At 42.1% G+C, this 13604-nt stretch overlaps 1 non-coding gene across 1 annotated transcript; it reads right to left on the reverse strand.

The window, feature by feature from the left end:
* Positions 1-5137: 5137 nt before the first annotated feature.
* Positions 5138-5244, reverse strand: LOC127088576 (small nucleolar RNA R71). Its single transcript, XR_007790407.1, has one exon. It is a non-coding gene; the product is annotated as a small nucleolar RNA R71 (small nucleolar RNA).
* Between the last annotated feature and the right edge of the window lie 8360 nt (positions 5245-13604).

The following is a 13604-nucleotide window of genomic DNA, read 5'->3' on the forward strand; positions in this document are numbered from 1 at the left end:
ATTTTGTCCTACGGGTGTTCCGTAACGGCATGATGCTCCTCTAGAAATCGTCGACTCTGGTGACCATTTCCCGAGAACTCAGTCGAGGCCTCTCCTTCGAGACGTGATTATGTTAGCTCTGGTGGGCGCATTCTCGCCGATCAATCCGAGGACCCCGAGACTGGGAACTTGCTATTAGGATATCCTGTTGAGGGGAGTCAGTGGAGGTCTTTTATCCCGTAATAATACCAAACCTTCAGTGGTAAACGTATTATTCTCGACCGAAGGGCCAAAGCTGACAAACTTCTGTTCTTAGAACCAACCAGTGAGGGGCGGGCTAAATTCAGGAAACCTTAACCTCCAACCAACCCGATTTTCTGGAGCAGATTTTTGATCTTTTATATTCCTCAGTGGTTTTCTCTTCAGATAGTGCAACCCGACAGATGTTCAAGCAGATACGGCGATCCTGATTGACATGCCACTGCATTGCATAACATCATCTGCATATTTGCATCCAACATCTCATGCTTATTCATTTGCAGGGTATTCCCTTCCAAAGGGGGGTGCTTTAAAATTGAATAAGCAGCGCATCGCATACCATGCATATTAACCCTTGTTTGTTTTGCAGGTCTCACCGCAGTGTCTAAAGTTTGTTCCCTGTTTCAGGCATTATTGGTCCCAAGCGAGTCCACAGGTACCCGACAAAGGAAAATTGTCCGCAACTAGCGATGGACAAGGTACAGAAGGAGCTGGCTGATATGCGTGAAAGGATGGATCAGTTCATGACACTGATGACTGGTATGGCAGAAGGCCAGGAAAAGCTGAGGGAATTGGTTGAGCAACCGAGGCCCGATCCAGAGGTGGAGATACCAAATGCTGAGGGAAACCCTGGTAACCCTGGGAACGCTGATAACCCTGTGAACACTGGTAACGCGGGTAACGCATTTGCTGATGGAAACCCGGGTGATGTTGGCAACACGAGGAATGTCGGAAATGGTATTGGCGGAAGGTACAATGTGAATCAAGGAATTCGGATTAACGGGCACCCCGTTACTGAAGATTATCAGTATGATCAATTCTCTGTGCACGACGAAGCCCACGAGACCACTCGCCGTATGGATGAGCTTGCTGAGAAGCTCAAATCTTTGGAGTCTCAAAATTCCTTAGGTTTTGATGTCACAAATCTTGGTCTGGTTCAGGGAGTAAGGATTCCTCACAAGTTCAAACCCCCTACTTTTGAGAAATACAACGGGGCTTCTTGCCCGCGCACTCATCTCCAATCTTATTTGGGAAGGTTGGGAGCTCGCACTGAAGATGAAAAGTTGTGGATGTACTATTTTGAAGACAGTCTAACTGGAGCTTCTCGTGAATGGTATATTCATTTGTCTCGTACTACCATCAAGAGCTGGAAAGACTTGGCAGAGGCTTTTGTCAAGCAATATCAATACAACTTGGACTTGGCTCCGAATCGGACCTTGTTGCAAGGAATGTCTCAGACTGCCAAGGAGACCTTTAGAGAATATGCTCAGCGTTGGAGACAAATTGCTGCGTCCGTCCAACCCCCTATGTCTGAAAGGGAGATGGCGGACATGTTCATGAACACTCTTCAAGGCAATTATATTGAGAGATTGGCTGCTTGCCCGTCGATCAGCTTTGCAGAGATAGTAATTGCTGGAGAAAGAATCGAGAGTCTGTTGAAGATGGGCCGAATTCAAGACAATAGTGCTTCCAAGAAACCATTTGCTGGTAACGGTCAGCGAAGAAGAGAAGGCGAGACAAGCGTTGTGTATGCCGGCAGAGGCAGGGGCAGAGGACGCCCTAATTATTATCAAGATCAAGTGGCCGCGGTCACTATTCCAACACCTGCTCCTCAACAGCAACAACAGTCGCAGTATCATCCGCAACCCCGGTACAACAATCAACAACAAGGAGGTAACCCGGGTCAGCCGAGACACTATCAACAACGTCCAAGGCAAACGGACCGGGTCATTGAGCCAATCCCAATGCCTTATTCTGTGTTACTTCCCAGGCTGATTGACATGAATTTGGTTACGTTGAGAACTCTGGCCCCACCAATCGATCCCAATAATTTGCCTAGAGGTTATGATGTCAACGCCAGATGTGCTTTTCACTCCAACGCACCTGGCCATACTACAGATAATTGCAAGGCTCTCCAGCTAAAGGTGCAAGATTTGAGAGATGCCAAGGCTATCAATTTTTCTCCGGTGCCTAATGTTATCCAAAACCCGATGCCAGCCCACGGCGGGCAGAGGATTAATGCTGTTGATAGCGGGGAAATTTTGAATTTGGTTTCTGATGTGACTAAAGTGAAGACTTCGCTATCGGTAGTCAAAGACCGACTTTTGAAAGGACAGATTTTCCCGGGCTGTGGGGGAGAGTGCAGAAATTGTCAAGCTGTCGAGAACGGATGTGACAGTCTAAGAAGGGTTATCCAGCAATTGATGGATGAAGGTTATCTTCAGTTCGATCAGACCCGTCCAGTGAAGAATGATGTGTCGACAGTGACGTTTTATTTCACTCCTGAAGAAATATATGTTCCCGAGAGACCCGCTCCGACAACAATATATTTCCCAGAAAGTACAGAACCAGCGACGGTGAACATCGAAAGTCCAGCACCAGTTACATTTCACTTTGATAGCCCTCAACCGGTTTTGGTTAGTCCGGTCACCATCACGGTACCAGGACCTGTTCCGTATGAGAAAGACAGTGCTATCCCGTGGCACTATGGGGCTGATATCTACTTCCAGGGGCGGAAAGTTAATGAAGAAGACTTTGACATTGGTAGCTCCGCTGTAGACAATGTTGGAGGAGTTGGTGGCTTCACCCGCAGCGGACGCCTATTTGCACCATCAACATTGCGTACGAATACGGAAGCTGAGTGATAACACTGAAATTTACGTATTTTCGACTCCGATTTCATATGCATTCTAGTTGTTTTATTATCATTTTGTTGTGTTATTTCTATGTTTTCCTTTGTTTTCAGGTTTTTACTTTAATCGGAGCCCCGATCGAGAAAAGGAGTGAAAAAGAGCTAAAAACCCTAAAATTCAGCATTTTGTGCTTATGGCCTACCCCATGGCGGGCGCCACAGACCAAGCCATGATGTGTCCAAGTCCAACTTCCTCAACTCCCATGTTTCCCCACTACATCCACTAAGGCGCCCCACTTTGTGCTTGTAGCGGGCGCCACAAGAATGAAATAGTTTCCTCTATTTTCAAGTTGAAGGGCATCCAAGTCAATTCCATTTTTTTTATTTGCTTATAAATAGAAACGCGAATTCACTTTTACAATCATCCAAACTTAGAGCAGAGGCAAACTCAGAAGCAACTTTGTTTCACTTAGGCATATATTCAGTATTTTATAATGGTAATCGCTTCGCATTGGAGTGTTACCACAATTGTGTCATCAAGTTTGTGATAGAGTCTGTAATCGAGTTTGGAGCACTTTGGAAGGAAGTTAATCCTGCCGCCATTTTCTTTTCCGCATTGCAATTTACTCAGCCCTCCGATTGGAGCAGGTTTTTATTACTCGCCTTTACTTTATTTATTTCCTGCACTCGCTTTTACTTTATTTATTTCCCGCACTCGCTTTTACTTTATTTATTTCCTCGCACTCGCTTTACTTTATTTATTTCCCGCACTCGCTTTTATTTTATTTATTTCCCGCACTCGCTTTTACTTTATTTATTTCTCGCACTCGCTTTTACTTTATTTATTTCTGGCACTCGCTTTAAATTATTTACTTTCCGCACTCGCACTACTTTTATTTATTTTAATGCACTTTTACTTTACCATGTCTAGCTAAATTTATAAGGCTAGAATGTAAGGATCGTAATTAAACGAGTAATCCGTACAATTGTTCGTAGAAACACTTAAAGGGCTATTTTAACTTTCAACTTAAGTTTTCCCGCACTTCAATTCCGTTGGGTAAGATCGAAAGCCGTCCAACGTCTTTATAAACTTAATTGTTTTTAACTATTTCAAAAACAGCGAAAGCGCTTTGTTTAGTTCATTAGGAGTTTTTAACATTAAGAAGAAAAGAGATTTTAAAACTATTTTCGGACGCGTTTATAAGTTTAGAGTCTGGTTAGTAAGAACCTCTTTTGGTTAAGAAGTCCAGGTTATAATACTTTTCAACTTAGTCAAGATACTATATTTCTTAAAAATAGGTTTACTACTCTAACGCAATGCGCGCCTTTTTATAAGTGACAATAAGAGGGTTTGATTAGGGAGTACAACTCGGTTCTGAATATGCGAAAGCGACAGTTCCTGTTAAATTAGTTCTTTTCAAAGTAGGAAACATTGCCCATAAGTAGTTCTATTAGCAAGTACTTGGATTATCAACTGATTACGTGAATTACATTCGACCCTGTCTTTATTAATTAAATCTATTTAAATACTTTACTTTTCATTGCACACTACGAAAAAAACCTATTTTGACTGCCTTTGATAAACACCATAACAACAGATAACGATAGATTGACACTTGGTCTCTGTGGATTCGATAATCTTTTATATTACTCTGACGCGTTCGTATACTTGCGAAAAGCACGCATCAAGTTTTTGGCGCCGTTGCCGGGGACCAATTTCGTCAAATTTCATTTTCCTGTTGTTATATCGTTTAGACTTAGGTTATTTCCCGCCGGTCAATGCGAAGAACTCGCAGTACCGGAAGTTTAAGCTTAGTAAACCCTCTAGCGGAACCTGAACGTTACGCTCGCGCACGTTTATTCTTTCATAGAATTAAGAGAGCTATGGCCGAAGATCAAAACCAAAGACCTCTTAAGGACTTCGCTCAACCATCTAATGAAGAACCTAGTTCTAGTATAGTAAACCCAACTATCCCAGCCAATAATTTTGAACTTAAACCATCCCTGTTGCAACTAGTGCAACAGAGACAATTCGCGGGTCTCGCTACCGAGAACCCTAACCAACATTTAAAAATATTTCTTCAATTAGCAGATACTTTTAAAACCAATGGAGCTTCTCCTGAGGCAATACGTTTAAGATTATTCCCTTTTTCCCTCAGAGATAAAGCCCTATCATGGTTGGATTCCCTTCCACCCAATTCCATTACGACTTGGGATAACCTTAGAAGAGTTTTTCTTGCTAGATATTTTCCCCCGAGTAAGACCGCCGTTCTTCGAAACCATATAACTAGGTTTACCCAAAACCAAGGAGAATCGTTGTTCGAAGCTTGGGAGAGATATAAAGAGTTGTTACGAGCATGCCCACATCATGGTTTAGAAAATTGGTTAATCATTCAAACCTTCTATAATGGACTTCACTATAACACAAAGATGACCATCGACGCTGCCGCAGGCGGTGCTCTGATGAACAAAACTTACCCTGAAGCTAGTGCCCTCATCGAAGACATGGCTCAAAACCATCAATCATGGGGAGTCGAACGAGCGACAGTGGAGAAGAAGGAAGCCCAAGGAGGAGTGCATGAACTAAGCTCTATATACATTATGCAAGCTAAAATGGACGCATAAGCCCTCAAAGTCGAGCATATGTACACGAACCCGAACACTGTAGCCGCAGTTTCGTCGGATTGTGAGATATGTGGAACCCAAGGACACCAATCTGCAGAATGCAGTCTATTAAACGAAACCCACTCCGAGCAAGTGAACTACACCCAAGGGAACCCATACTCGAATACCTATAACCCTGGATGGAGGAATCACCCTAACTTCTCCTATAAAAACAATAACCCTATTTAAAATAATGTACCTCCGAGACCTAGTTATCAAGCCCCTAGATCAAATGAACCTATGCAACCTGTACCACCAAAGCCGAGCCTTGAGAAAATTATGGAAAATTTTATCACCGCTCAAACCCAACAAAACAAGGAGTTCATGAACCAAAACATTCATGTTAACGAATTGATTACTCAGTTAGGAACCAAGGTTGACCAAATAGTTACTCATACCAAGATGCTTGAAACCCAGATCTCTCAGGTAGCTTTAAACCAAGCCCCTCAGACTACACCTGGAGGACAATTCCCTGGACAACCTCAACAAAATCCGAGAGGACAAGCCAATGCCATTACCCTACGAAGTGGGAACGCTTATGATGAGCCACCAAACCCAAGATTGAGTGAACCCGAAACTTCTAAGGAATGTACCAAACCCCCGGACGAAGTAAAGGAACCAGAGGAATCTGAAAACCAGGATGGTCGAGAGAAAGGAGAAGAACCTAAAGATAAAATTTACGTACCGCCCCCGCCATATAAACCACCTATACCATATCCGCAAAGACTCAAACAAACCCAGATCAATAAACAGTACCAAAAATTTATTAAAGTTATAGAAAAACTTCATGTAGAAATCCCTTTCACAGAAGCCATCGCCCAAATACCTTCTTATGCAAAGTTTCTCAAAGACATCCTTACCAACAAACGTAGACTTGACGATTCGAAGCCTTTGGAATGTAATGCTATTTCCGAGGACAAATTAGCAAAGAAAGATAAAGATCCTGGAAATTTCTCCATTCCTTGCCTTTTGGGTAATCATGTCATCGATAAAGCTTTTCTAGACTTAGGAGCTAGTGTGAGTTTAATGCCTTTAGCAGTTTGTGAGAGGTTAAACTTAGGAGAATTACAACCCACTAAGATGTCACTTCAGTTAGCCGATAAATCCGTTAAATATCCGATAGGCATTCTAGAAGATGTTCCTGTTGGGATAGGTCAACTATTTATCCCTACTGATTTTGTCGTCATGGACATCAAAGAAGACAATGATATACCAATCCTTCTAGGTAAACCATTCTTATCGACTGCAGGAGCCATAATAGATGTCAAGAAAGGAAAATTGACATTTGAGGTAGGTGACGAGAAAATAGAATTTATACTTTCGAAATTTCTTATGGCACCTGTGATGGGAGACTCGTGTTACGCCTTAGATATCATTGATGAATGTGTTAGAGAATTAGAACAAAAAGAAATTATTAAGTTACCATCAACCCCCATAAAGGAAGATGATGACTTTAAAGAACCTTACATCGATGATAACCTTTACGAATGTTTATCCCTTACCCCAGATCCTATGCCATGCCCTAAGAAACCAACCTTAGAACTTAAGGAACTGCCTAAGAACCTGAGATATGAGTTCCTCGAAGAAAAGATGAACCGCCCAGTTATAGTCAATGCTACCTTGAGCCAAGAGGAGACGAACCAACTTTTAGACGTTTTACGAAGACATCCCTCAGCCTTAGGATATAATATCTCTGACCTGAAAGGTATAAGCCCATCCGTATGCATGCATCGGATTTCGTTAGAAGAAGATTCAAAACCCTCTAGGGAGCATCAGAGAAGAATAAACCCTATAATGAGTGATGTTGTTAAGAAAGAAGTTCTTAAGTTGCTTGAGGCAGGTATAATCTACCAGATCTCGGATAGTAAGTGGGTGAGCCCTGTGCATGTAGTACCTAAAAAGGGAGGCATCACGGTCGTGCAAAACGATAAAGGAGAACATGTAGCAAAACGTTTAGAAGGAGGATGGCGGATGTGTATAGATTATAGAAAATTAAATAAAGCAACTAGGAAGGACCATTTCCCTTTACCATTTATTGACCAGATGTTGGAGCGTCTAGCCAGACACTCTTACTTCTGCTATCTAGATGGATACTCTGGATTCTTCCAAATACCAATTCACCCAGAAGATCAAGAAAAAACTACCTTTACATGCCCTTATGGAACTTTTGCCTACAGACGAATGCCTTTCGGCCTCTGTAACGCCCCAGCTACTTTCCAACGCTGCATGATGTCAATCTTCGCAGATTACTTAGATGGTATCATGGAAGTGTTTATGGACGATTTCTCGGTTTGCGGATTCAATTTTCACAATTGTCTTGCTAACCTTGAGAAAATCCTGGAGAGATGCGTGGAGGTGAACCTCGTGCTAAATTGGGAAAAATGTCATTTCATGGTGACCAAAGGAATAGTTTTAGGACATATAGTTTCCGAAAAAGGTATAGAGGTAGATAAAGCTAAAATAGAAGTTATAGAAAACCTAAAACCACCAAAAACCATCAGAGAAGTCCGAAGCTTTCTTGGACACGCTGGATTCTACCGGCGTTTTATTAAGGACTTCTCCAAAATAACAAAACCGTTAACCGAACTTTTAATGAAAGATGCTGAATTCATTTTCGACGAAAAATGTAATGACGCATTTAATCTTTTAAAACAAGCATTAATCTCTGCACCCATTATGAAACCGCCTGATTGGTCGGAACCTTTTGAGATAATGTGCGATGCTAGTGATTATGCAGTTGGAGCCGTTCTAGGACAGAGAAAAGATAAAAAATTACATGCCATTTATTATGCCAGTAGAACCCTAGATGCTGCCCAACTTAATTACGCAACAACCGAAAAAGAATTACTCGCTGTAGTTTTCGCTATAGACAAATTTAGATCTTATCTAGTAGGAGCAAAAATTATTGTTTACACCGATCATGCTGCCATTCGTTACCTATTAAGTAAAAAAGATGCCAAGCCCAGGTTACTCCGATGGATTCTATTACTACAAGAGTTTGATTTAGATATAAGAGATAAAAAAGGCACTGAAAATGTAGTAGTCGATCACCTTTCTAGGCTAGAACATCTAAAACCTGAACTAGTACCCATAAACGATGATTTCGCCTATGATAGACTGATCGCTAGAGTAGAAACAATTGAAGACAATAACCTAGATCCTTATGAGCATTCCCAAAATTCCTTAGCAATAAGTAACGTACCCTGGTATGCAGATTTCGTTAATTACCTAGCTACTGATATAGTACCCCCTGATCTTGACTACCACCGCAAGAAGAAATTCTTCCACGATGTGAGAAACTTCTATTGGGACGAACCACTCCTTTTCAAAAGGGGTAAAGATGGTATTTTTCGCCGTTGCGTTCCAGAAGAAGAGGTAAATAGGATTATCGAGCATTGTCATTCTGCACCTTATGGTGGACATGCAAGCACCTCTAAGACATACGCCAAGATTCTTCAAGCTGGCCTATTCTGGCCTACCATGTGGCGTGATGTCTATGCTTTCATTGTCAAGTGTGATAGATGCCAACGCACTGGAAACATTTCAAGACGTGATGAAATGCCTCTAAGAAACATTCAGGAAGTAGAACTCTTCGACGTATGGGGTATAGATTTCATGGGACCCTTTCCACCATCCTTAGGAAACAGGTATATTTTAGTAGCTGTAGACTATGTGTCTAAGTGGATTGAAGCTATAGCTGCACCCACAAACAACACTAGGGTAGTAATCAATCTATTCAAAAACTATATATTCCCTAGATTTGGAACACCACGTTTAGTCATAAGCGATGGAGGATCACACTTTATATCGAGAATATTTGACAAACTTTTAAGAAAATATGGAGTTAGGCATAGAGTAGCAACACCGTACCACCCACAAACTAGTGGCCAAGTAGAAGTATCTAATAGGGAGATAAAACAAATCCTAGAGAAAACTGTTTCCATTTCTAGGAGAGACTGGTCTCAGAAGCTTCAAGAAGCATTATGGGCCTATAGAACCGCTTTCAAAACCCCTATAGGAACTACTCCTTATCAACTAGTTTATGGAAAATCCTGTCACTTACCTTTTGAGTTAGAGCATAAAGCCTATTGGGCCATTAAAACTTTGAATTTAGACTACCTAGCCGCTGGAGAAAAGCGTACCCTAGACATTCATAAATTAGAAGAACTTAGGCAATCTGCCTACGAGAATGCAAAAATATATAAAGAGAGGACAAAAGCCTATCACGACAAAAGAATAGTAAAGAAAAACTTCAATGTAGGCGATTATGTTCTCCTTTTCAACACTAGGTTACGACTCTTCCCTGGAAAGCTACGTTCAAGATGGACTGGTCCTTTCGAAGTATCCAAGATTCTGAGATCCGGAGCCGTAGAAATCAAGAACCAAACCTGTATCCCATTCATTGTAAATGGACAAAGACTGAAGCTCTACGAAGGAGGAGACATTCCAACATACTACTCAAGCCACACCCTGATTGATCCACCGATTCCTACTACTACAGGTGTATAAATTCTAACCGTCAAGCTAATGACGTTAAACAAGCGCTGCGTGGGAGGCAACCCATGGTTTTTCTTTTCATTTTACTTTTTTCGCATTTATTTACATTTATTTTTATTTTTATTTTATCTTATTTTGCATTGAGACTAAGATTTGAATGGTTTGCATTTTCAGGATCACTTTCTTAACTTTTACAGGATGCAGGGTTTTGATGACATGCATGTTGCCTATAGAGATAATGCTCAGAGGGAGCGCTACATTGCTTTGTATCAGCGCCCTATGGCACCCACACGTTATCCTGATCAGCACTGTATGGAGGCACTGGGTATCGAGCCTAGTATCTGATTCCTTAGCCACCAGCTCCACTGGGACGAATTTGCTGATGACTTGAATAACACATATAGGAACCTGATTTTGGAATTCCTGAGTTCATTCGACTATGACCCATATTCTGGACCAGATGGGTATGCTGCTTTCAGACTTTTTGGAGTTGAATACTCCTTCAGCCAGAAAGAGTTCGGCGACTTATTGGGTTTCCAGACTACTCCTGATGCTATCCCGGAGACACCTTTGGGATATTTCCTGGGTAAGGAAGTGGAGAAGTTTTGGAGTGATATATCAGGTGGCGGAAGCCAGGATCCATCTACGCAGTTATCTTATGTCATACATAACCCAGCCTTCAGATATTTTCAGATGATATTAGCACATTCCTTCTTGGGAAGACAGGATGCAGAGACACTACTGAGTGAAGAGGAGATCTTCCTATTATTTTGCGCATCCCAGTCTCGCCCAGTAGCATGTGGGAACTTTTTATTGAATAATCTCAGCGGTATCTCTAGATCCACCGAAGGAGTCATCCATGTTGGTGGAATCATCACACAGATTGCAGTCGCTTTGGGTCTGTCTCACAAGCTGTCACATCTTCGGATCTACTGTGGACACACTACCATGGACATCGATTTCTGTTTGACCAGAGGATTTATGAGGAGAGCCTCTTTCCACCCATGTCAGTTCCGATTGCTAGTCGACAATGAGGCTATCCATTACTTCACATTGCCAGACCCTATGATGATCAGTGTGCATGATCCAGCGAATTGGAGTTATGCTCTAGAGGGCCAGGGAGAGACCGTCGAGGCACCGAGATCGCCACCCGCTGCTGAATACACGCCTACACCACCATCTCCTAGAATCACTGTTTTCTCTAATAATCATTCATTGCAGACACCCGACATACGCACCCAGATTGCTGAGTGCCGTAGAGAGATTGCAGAGCTTAGACAGGAAGTGGCGGACCTAACTTTACAGATAGGAGTGTCTGATCTCACCCATGCTACTGAAGCCGATTGTCTATACCAGGAGATCGCAGAGCTCAGGCAGGATATAGCCGTGCTCCGTGGATCCACTCAGGCAGACGACACCCCTAATACCTGATCTCACCATTTCATTCTATTTCTTTCTTATATATTTATCGTATTTGCATTATCTATTTTATATTATCGCATTTAGAATATTATATAAACCACTACTATACATTAGTATTTCTATTTTTATCTATATATGTTTTATGTTTATTTTATTTGCATTTTAATTTTTCAGTTATTTATTTATATTTAATTTCTGTTTTTGTTTTTGTTTCAGTTTCACTTTTTATTTTCGTTTTTACTTTTATAAAATTATGCAAGTCAAAGAAACTAGGAGAATCTCAAGACAAATGCTATCCAGACCCCTCAAAGCCAAAAGACAAGCGAAGCCCAAACCAAAGGACCAAAATCTGGCCCAGCCAGATTTTGCCTTGTGGCGCCCGCCATAGGACCTGTGGCGCCCGCCACAGCGTCTGTAAATGGTCGGGGCAGACCACTTTTCTTCACCATTTTTGCAACTTACAACCTCCAAAACCCATTTTTTTCACCTTGGAAAAAATCCCTTGAACCCACAAAAAGCTCATACTTTCCTAACCATCATACCACACAAATCATTAATCCACTTTCCATTTTCGATTTCATCCGCCGGATTTTGTAAAAATCCAACCTTTTCACCAACCACTTCATCTTCTTCATCCACTTTTCAAGAGCATTCAAATGGGGTTCAACGGATTCATCATTCGAGGAGGGAAACCGGGGGAGAGACAAAGAAAAATCATTGAACGGTTGCAAAATCGGGAAATTCTCCCGACAAGGTATGTTGACGAAAATTGTCTCTATACTTTAGGCATCTACCATAGCATTTTCCATTTATTAGACAACTTAGGTTTGCATAATTTCTTTATCAACAAAGAACCCACCTATGAGCGGTTGACAATCGAATTTTTAAGTTCCTTAATTTATATTGTCAACCCTAACATTGCTAGCACAGTTGGTACTGTCAAATTTAGAATGTTTGCTGTTGAATACCAATTCAGTACCGACGAACTAGCCAGCTTGTTAGGGATCCTCATGGGGAAGGTGCTATTTGTGAGGCCCCTTTGGATTCTGAATGGTCTGTTGAAGTATTTTCCTTCTGGGAGCGTTTATCAAACACTTCCATAAACTCTTTTGAAGGAGTTCTTGCCTCAACTATCCATAACCCGACCATCAGAGTTTTTAGATATCTGTTGGCATGTACTATTTTTGGCCGGGAGAATCCAAATAAGGTTAACGCTAGAGAGCTTCTATATTTGCAAGGAAGCCTCACAAATAGGCGAATTAATTCGGTTCTGTTTATGCTCGCCCATATGATCTTAACTCTGAATAAGGCGGGACCGATTTCTTTTGGTGGACTGATTACGTCTACTGCTCGAGCACTCAACCTGAACAATGAGATGGCTACCCTAGACCCCTTACCTCCTCGCACAATTAACTTAAAATTTCTGAGAGACATGAAATTGTGCCGTTCAAGGAGAGAAGGAGGTTATACACTTATGGTTCATGGTGTAGCCATCCCATCTATTATTCTACCTTACACTAGACGTACCGATATACGTGATGAGAGGAATTGGACCTACGATTTAGATGCTCCACCTGTTTTGGGTCCTCTTCCTCCTAACATTCCTGATGAGGCGGGACCAGACACTGATGATGAATATGATCGGAGAGAGAGATCTCCCGTACCCCATGTGTCCCCCCATCATCCTTCACCACCACACACCGCACCATCTTCTTCTTCTGCAGGTACCACTCCTGGCTTCTATATTACAGAGGAGATGTGGCGTGACCACCTGGCTAGAGAGCAAAGGCGAGATGACCTACTCTCTACCATCCAGCAACAAATGACGGATAATATGAACTTCATGCAAGAGTCACAGCGGAGGACGGACAGGTCTTACGACACTTTTCTACAGTCCCTGCAAGTGATCACAGATACACAAGCCCGTCAGCTACATTACCACCAGCAACACATTGCTCTCGTAGAAAACACTCAGGGTACCATTTTAGGTCACCTTCGAGACGTGAGGACCGCTCAGGATGCCCTGCAGGCGAGGATGGATCAGAGAGACCGTCGTCGTACCCGATCCCGTCGTCCACCTCAGGATGGCGAGGGCACTAATGGTCAGCAATAGGTTGCCAGGTAACTCTTCCTTATCTTATTTCGAAACATT

The sequence above is a fragment of the Lathyrus oleraceus genome, chromosome 5 (genome assembly GCF_024323335.1).
Source record: "Lathyrus oleraceus cultivar Zhongwan6 chromosome 5, CAAS_Psat_ZW6_1.0, whole genome shotgun sequence".
NCBI classification, from domain to species: Eukaryota; Viridiplantae; Streptophyta; class Magnoliopsida; order Fabales; family Fabaceae; genus Lathyrus; species Lathyrus oleraceus.